The sequence below is a fragment of the Hipposideros armiger genome, unplaced genomic scaffold (assembly GCF_001890085.2).
Source record: "Hipposideros armiger isolate ML-2016 unplaced genomic scaffold, ASM189008v1 scaffold_449, whole genome shotgun sequence".
NCBI classification, from domain to species: Eukaryota; Metazoa; Chordata; class Mammalia; order Chiroptera; family Hipposideridae; genus Hipposideros; species Hipposideros armiger.
In genome coordinates this window covers 1,305,573-1,313,645 of record NW_017731799.1, presented here as the reverse complement: position 1 = coordinate 1,313,645, position 8,073 = coordinate 1,305,573, and the positions used below count along the sequence as shown (strand labels likewise).

Below are 8,073 nucleotides of genomic sequence, written 5' to 3'. Positions count from 1 at the left end.
AGTGTCACTGGCCCTCATATGTGGGATCCGAACCGGGGCCCTCTGGCATCCCAAGCCAGCTCTTAACCAACGCGCCACTCGGCCGGCCCACTGAGTTATAGTCTTTTATAATAAACTGATGACCCAGTAAGTAAAATGTTTCTCTGAGTCACTGTAGCAAATTAATTGAACCTAAAGAGGGAGTTATGGGAACCTCTGGTTTATAGCTGGTGGATCAGAAGCACAGGTAATAGCCTGGGTTTGGACTGGTGTCTGAAGTCAGGGCAAGACAGTTGTGTAGGACTACACTCGTAATCTGTGGAATCTGATGCTGTCTCCAGGTAGATGGTATCAGAATTAAGCTAAATTGTCTGAGAATTGCTTGGTATTGTATGGGAAACCCCACCCCCACATCCACTTCTGAATTGGTACCAGAACCATTTTACAAACAGAGGCCATTGGAGCTCTTAAGCCCCACCCAACTCTGCTTCAAAATTACACATGGCTTCACAGGGTTTCATGCACAATGTCTGAAGGTATATAATGGCAAATAATCTGTTTTGTTTGTTTTTGGATTTTCTAAGCCGTGTGACTAACAGCTCAAATTCTTTCTACCAGTGAGTGCCCTTGAGTTTGAGGGTTGCAAAAATCCTCACTGCTTATGGTCCTTCTACACTTCTCCTTTGAAGCAGCCCAGTTCTACTTTTTCTTCTGAGAAGTTGGGGGTATGTCACCCTCTCTCATTTTCCCCATGAAAGAATTTTACAACATTATTTTAACTCCCATGTGTTTTCCAGGGGGGACAAAACCCTTAAACACTGAAACCAAATGGAATTAGGATTCTGGGATTGCCAGCACCAAGGTTTTGGCTGATTGAAAGGATCCTTGAAAACAACTGAAGGACTAAAGTCTTGGCAAGTCTTTGAACTTTCAAAATATCAATGTTAATACCAATTTCTTTGCCAGTCCTCTTCAGCCAGCTTCAAATTTCCATTACTAATCTTACTAATCTCTGGGGAGAGAACAATAGCCTGGCCTGATTAGGACTTCCCAGTTGGAGGGGAGAATGTATGTGCATCCCATCTGCTTTCTGTAATCAGTATAGTGACTGCCCCCCCCATCCCCCCACTCAGTCCCCAAGGGCAGTCCTATTCCAGGCCCACACCCACCAGGAAACCCACCAGGCCAAAATACTAGAGCCAACTCCACACAGCATTTCTGAGAAATGGAAACTTCGCTCAAGACTTTGAGGAAAGATGGGAAAAGTCACATTATATACACTGTTCTGCAAAAATGTCTAAAAACCCCCACACAAGCATGTCTCTGTTCTTCCTTTCCAGACACTATAAACACCAACAAAGGGAAGATACAGAAATGAGCCTAACAAATATAGGGAAGGAAAATGTGGAAGAAGAGAAAGAACAAGGGAATGGAAAATGCTTTTCTTTAAACTCAGGTGAACCAAATATCTTTGTTAACTGAGTTAGCAAAGGGGAGTCGACTGGGAGTGAGTGTGAAATAAACGTAAAATTTAAGTATTTGCTTCTTCTCTTTTCTTTAGAGCTCTGTGTTGCTTATGAACCATGAAGGTAAATCGCAGTGTCAGGAGAGTGAAGATGGTGGAATTCATTCCTTTCCAAAACTTATCTGATCGTCTATATGCAATTTGTCAAGAGAAGACAGAAGCCACACCTCTTAATCCAGGGATACATCATTTTATTGTGCTTCACTTTATTGCACTTCAGAAATATTACATTTTTTACAAATTGAAGGCAAGACCCTCCACTAACGAAAAGATTATGATGTGCTTTATTGAGATAGCCACTTAATTGCAGTGATCTGGAACTGAACCAGCAGTATCTCCGAGGTATGCCTATATAATTCTTTACTGAGGCTTGGTGCAAGAAATCATTAAGAGTTATTGATAGCTCTCAAGCTTTTCAGCTCCCAAGTTGCTCTTGCAAAAGGAAGAAGCTGTGAACCTGTTAGAGCCTCAATTCACTGCCCTGAACTTGAATGTCAGTGGCTTGGGAAAGATCACATTTGAATATAAATGCCTAGCTTGTTATCCTGAAATCATCTGAGTAATAAGACAATGCTACCTGTTTTTTTAATGGAAACCAAAGACTCTTCTTGTCTCAATGCCACTAGATGCCAGTCATCAGGGTCAGCACCACCCCCGGTATCTCCCTGCACCTGGACAGGGCATCCAGCTCATACATTACTGCCTGACACATTGCCCCCCCCATAAACACATCTGCTCAGAGCACTCCCCACACAGAACACTCAGTAAGTTCCCATTGCATGCACAGCTCAACCCATACTCCTTAGCAGTCAAAATCCTCCATCGCTTGGCCTCCATAACCCCCTGCGTACTGGTTCCTGTTCCACGTGTCATCCCACTCACTGTTGAGACTGGAGTGAGCTATTCAGCTCTTCTGAATATGCTTTCCATCCCCCCTCCTCACTCCTGTACCTTTGCTGAAATGCTTCACAATGTCTGGGGAGCTTTTCTTCCTTCCCTCCCTACACTGTGGCTATATTCATCTGGCCTAAAATTTCTTCAGGGTCCAGCTTAAATTTCACCACTTGCACAAATTCTTCTACCAACTCCTCTGTCACATGAATTTTGTCCTCCATTATAATCCCAGAGCACTTTGCACCAACACATAGCATCAGAGGGTGTTTGCTTGTTTGTTTTTAATAAATATTCCTAGATTACAATAGTTCATGCATAGCACTTACCAGTATCTGTCGTACTATACACTGACTTCTTTCTTTCTTTATTGTCTGTCTCCCCCACCAGAAAGTACAAAGCTTTTGTCTGCTTTGTTCATTGCTGTATCTCCCATGCCTGGAACAGAGACTAGCAAAGGGCAAGTATTCAATAAATAATTATTGAATGACTTGTGGATGCCTCGGGTTCCAGGCCATCCTGCTCATCATTCCGTCACCCCGGCGTGGCCAGCAAAGTGCCCAGTACCCGCATGCCTCTTGAATCGAACCGACTGAAGAGCCAGTCACCTGGACCTGGCCACGTATATCTCTTTTGCTTTGAAAAGAAGATGTAAATTTAACTGCAGTTATACAGCTGTGGTGCTGCAAGACAGGCAGACACGATGGAGGGTGAGACTCTCTCAGGAAAACTCTAGGTTAAACTCTTGTAGGCAACTCTAATTGCTAAATCTACTTAGGAAGAGGAAATGAGTTAAATTAGGAGTCCTTCTTGTAAATGAACCAAATAAGAAGCTGTTGGGCAAAGTTTTTCATTCCTCATTCCCTTCAATCAGCATCCTCAGAGAAGGTGGCAGGATAGCAAGACTTAGCAAGAGCGTTTCATTGGGCCAAAAGCTTTGCTCCCCTGACTGTAGAAACCAAAAAGAAAGGAAAACCTGGTCTTAAGCCAGTAGGTCCCTCTTTGGCATGTGCTTGAGAAGAAGCTGCCACGTGGTCTCTCCTGAGATAGTAAGGATTATCGCTGCAAAAGGCCAGCCTCTCAGTCTTGAGTCTTTGCCAACATGCTTCCAATTGGGAGGGCTAAATCCTCCTAATTGAGCAAAAGCACACCCAGCCCCCACCGAAGTAAGCGACACAGAAGCACTGTGTAATTCACCTCTATTGAAGAAGCAGTTACTTGTATTATCTGTAGTCATATGGTCCAGAAAGACTTTTTCCCACAATATTTACAATTTTTAATGTATTTGCATCGTCTTCTGTATCACAGGGTCCCCTTCCCTTTTTCTGAGAAACTCAACAAAAATATATTGAAATAAACAAATATGATAATATGAATATCCATATAAATCACCAACATCAATTCCAACAGAAATGGTATATGTAAAAAACAAAAACGTATAAATGCCTGTGCACTCATGCATGTGTATTCAGAAGTAGAGTGGTTAAAAAAAAAAAAAAGTAGAGTGGTAACTTTAGTGTCAGCTCTATCAAGATTCTAGGTAAGCGCTGTCGGTTACTGTGTGAATTATGGCAAGTGGTACAAAATCTCTAAACTTTGACCCTCTTCTGTAAAATACAGATAAAAGTAATACCTATCCACAGTTGTTTTGTGGAGATTAAATAAGATAATGCTGGCATAGCACTTAGCACTGCACCAATCATATAGTAACCACTCCATAAGTGCTGAATGAATAAATTAATAAACTGCCATACACCCTTCAAGCTACTGGTTCAGACCACATTTCTGAGACAATAAGACTTTTCTCATCCCCCAAACAACTGGGTCCTGAGACTACTGTTCACAGCTGTGTTGGTTGCAACTTATGGGGCACCGTTCAAAGTTCATGCCCCAAGGATTTGTATGTTCACTATTACAGTTTTACTGCATATTACAATGATTTTCTAATAGATGGGAAATAAAGAATCATGAGGAAGGGAAGACTTTGTCTACTTTGCACAAAGGCATTATATGGGCAAACACTGGCCCTGGGCAATAAAGACGAGGCACTGGCGCCAGCTCCCGGATTAGATGACTGGTTTCAGCCACAGTTGGGCGCATTCATGATACTCCAAACACTGTAAGCATTGTTGGACAGGGCTGAAAAGCTGCTCTCGCCCGACAGTCTTTGAGTTTCTAAATGTTAGCTACTGTGTTTGCTGTCCTTACTATCGTCATTTTTTTTTTTTACTATATTATTTGTTGTGTTCACACTCATCCCAGAGGCCATGCCTGTCTTCTAAAATAGTCTTTCAGCATCACCTACCTGCCATAATAAAAATCGAAAAGCCAAACCCAAGTTAGCACCTTGCCATCCAGAAGCTCGCTTGTCCTCCCTGGAATAAGGCCCTCTGCAGACTCAGCCTCCCTCTTTAGTCTGAAAACAGGTCCTGAGTCAGGATAGAGGACCTGCATTACCCAGCCAGCTAGCTGAGGGGTGACAAAAAGCATGGGAAAAATGAAGCAGAGGTCATGAATCTTGGCGAGGAAAGGAAGCCATCTGGTCAACCATCAGAGCAATCAGGGGTGGCCTTTTGGGTGGCTACCTGGGAACCATAAATAGTTACTGGGACAAGATTGGTCAGGGCTCCAGAGTGGGAGTCTCTCCTTCTTCAAGACCCCATAACTTGCTGCTTGTACCTTCCTGTTATTGACTTAGATGCTGCCTGGCCATCCTCCTGGAAGAAGTGTGTAAAAGGCGAAGGGCACAGAACCATCCATGACTCTCTCTTGATTGTTTATACCACAACAGGAAGTCCATGCAGGTGGATCACAAACCCATCCACCCACACTCATAACATACTTTACTGTATCTGGATTGTAGTGGTGGTGGTTATCCAACTCTGTTTTTGTCAAAACCCATAGATCTGCACACCACACAAAGTGAATATTATTGTGTATAAATTAAGAATGAGAGGTTATGGCAGACACCTTTGTTGCCTACCCAACAGCCTTTCTTCCAAACCCTAATTCTTTACTAAAAAAACCTGTTATTCAGGCATCTGTCTGGCTTAGGGGAGGCTGGACCCCCACCCCCAGCCTCTTGGAGATGCATCTTGATTAATCTAAGCCAATTGGTAATCCAGCTCCTCTTGTCACTAATTGGTTTAAGAATGACATTTGATAACATTCTTGCCAATCTAAGATGTGAGGGTCTGGGAAGCCTCTGCTTAGGTTCTGTATTCTCTTCAAAAAGGAGCTCTTCCCTCCTGGCTTTTGGTATTATGTGAGGATGTGATGCCTGGAGCTTGTACAGCGATCTTGTGAAGATGGGGCGGGGGGGGGGGGGGGGAGCGGGCACACATACAGAGAATGGCAGACCAGACAGACGAAAATCTAGGTCATCCTGCCAGCATTGAGCAGCCGAGTTCACTGATCCTGGAGTCCCAATCCACCCCTACCACCTCCTGACTTTCTGCTGTGGGAGGTAATACATGTTTTTCTCATTGTTGAAGCGGGTTTATTTGGTTTCCCTATTACCTACAGCCCAAAGCCTCATGATTAATACACTGGACCCATGCTGTTAGAAATGGGACAGGCATCCTTGTGTAGGCCAACAACACACAACAAGTGTCTGTTATGCCATTGCCAAGATACACTGTGTTTGTTTTCTTGCAGAAATTGTCTCTTGATTACATGTTGACTACCTATGGAGCCACTTGCACCTAATTCAACCAATAAAAACTGCTAGAAACTTAAGCCAACTATGCCTTTAAAGCTGTCAAAGTTTGTCTTGGTTTCTGTTCTATTATTGCAATTTTATGATAAATTTCCCTTTTCTCCTCTTTTTCTAGGTTCTTTCCTGCTGGATGCTGAATACTCCATTTTCAGCTCCTCATATGTGTAGTCTTTTGCTGAGTCTGCTCTCAGTGGGGTCTCCTATGACTTTTTGTTGTCTTTATCTGTCCGAAGCTTCATCTTTCTTGGTCATTTATCATCATCTGAAAATTCTATATTCTTCTTTTCCCTCATTTCTTGATCTTACATAAAATCAAGGTTGTCCACTGAAAGTTATATTTAAGAATCAATGTTAAGAAAACAATCTTTAAGTCCTCTGTACGTTTTAAAAAATCACTTTATTCATCACCTTAATGTTTTATTTTTCATATTGTTCTCTTGATTGAAAATGCATATCCAGGTCACTGGAAGTCTTTTTTTTTTTTTTAGCTGAGCCATCCTGCCACCTGTTGGCAGCTCAGCAGCAGCTCAGCTCCAGCCGGGACTCAAACCGCTGTTGCTCAGAACTTGCACTCTTGAGTGAGCTCTTAACGAACTGAGCCACTCAGCCAACCCCTGGAAGTCTTTTTATTCCTACTGAATTCTTTTTCATATTCAACATCTTTGTCCTTTACTAACTCAGATTTTATTATCTCCTTATTAACCCAACAGAAAGGGCTCCACCCCTATCCTTCCAGCCCCACCACTGTAAAATAAAAAAATTATCTGCCGCTGACATCTTGTAGGCAATATGCCAAGCAGGCACTACATCAAGCAGCCAACATTCATCAGAATTTGACTTTTTTTATATATCTCTCCCTAAAATGCCTACTGCAATAATTTGTTGAGTAGATGCTCAATAACTTAACTTGTGTTGAATTAACTCAAATTGAATTTTTATACTCACTACTAGGTGACAGACAAATGCATGCATTTTGGCTGTTTTGGAACACTTGGAAAAGGACATCAGTACTAGCAGCATGTTGAGATCCGAATTCCTGTATTCAGGCAACTCAGGGCAATCAAGAGCTGAATACTTATGATATGGGTTATCTGGTTCTAGTTCATTGCTTCACTTGCTTGCTGGCACCTCGGACACCTTTCATTCTAATATCTAAAATATTATAAAATATCTAGCATGTATAATTCATTAGTCAAATACAAGGAGCTTGACCCTAATGATAAACATCTAGGAATAATAAGGAGATTGCAACATGTAAGATCTTAACCTTCATAGAGCGAGAGGGAGGATGGAATTTGTGTGAACCTTCTCAAAATGCCCATTCAGTTTGTTATTTTTTATTGCAGTATGAAAGCATACAGCCTTTTCATATCTAATTTTTGTTTCTTCTATCATTAGTCGTCAGTTCTCACCTCTGGTGGTAGCCAGATTTTATTTCATTCATCTGTTTATTCATTCATTTGTTAGTCATGTATTGAGCATCACCTAGGAACAAGCACTGTTCCGGGTGCTCAGGATATACCTGTGAACAAAAGAGAGAGGACTCCTGCACTCTTGGAGTTTACACTTCATGCCGAAGACATTGGAATGTAATAAATCCACACACTAAATTCTTTTTAGATAAATGAGGCTGAGTAAGACACTGTTGTTGGACGGCCTCTCTGAAGAGGTGCCATTTGAAGTAAGACTATTTTAAAAGAAGACTTCTTATTTTTGGACATTCTTTAGATGTTTTCTTCTTTGGTTCTCTAATTGAAGTATCTCGCATGAAGGAATAGAAAAAGTGGAGTCTAGTGATGCGATACTGAGAAAGTCTCTTTACTTCTGTGGTCCTCATTTTCCATGACAGCAAAATAAAGAGGCTCGGTAATCAATGAGATTCTCTGTAGCCCTGAAGTTGTAACACTTCGTGAAAGTTGTTATTAGAGCTTCATAATATTATATTATAACTAATTATACT

The 8,073-nt window shown here is 41.8% G+C and overlaps 1 protein-coding gene across 4 annotated transcripts in view; it reads left to right on the top strand.

Annotated features, from left to right (window-relative positions):
* The window catches only part of MYLIP (myosin regulatory light chain interacting protein), a 32,899-nt gene extending 26,761 nt beyond the window's left edge, over window positions 1-6,138 (top strand). For 3 of the 4 annotated variants that reach the window (XR_002126570.1, XR_002126568.1, XR_002126567.1), the window contains exons 9-11: window positions 1,320-1,435; window positions 1,541-1,846; window positions 2,786-6,138. The gene's annotated coding sequence lies outside the window, so the exon portion shown is untranslated. The remainder of the gene's footprint in view (window positions 1-1,319; window positions 1,436-1,540; window positions 1,847-2,785) is intronic. The other variant, XR_002126569.1, reaches the window with a different exon arrangement.
* Window positions 6,139-8,073: the final 1,935 nt, after the last annotated feature.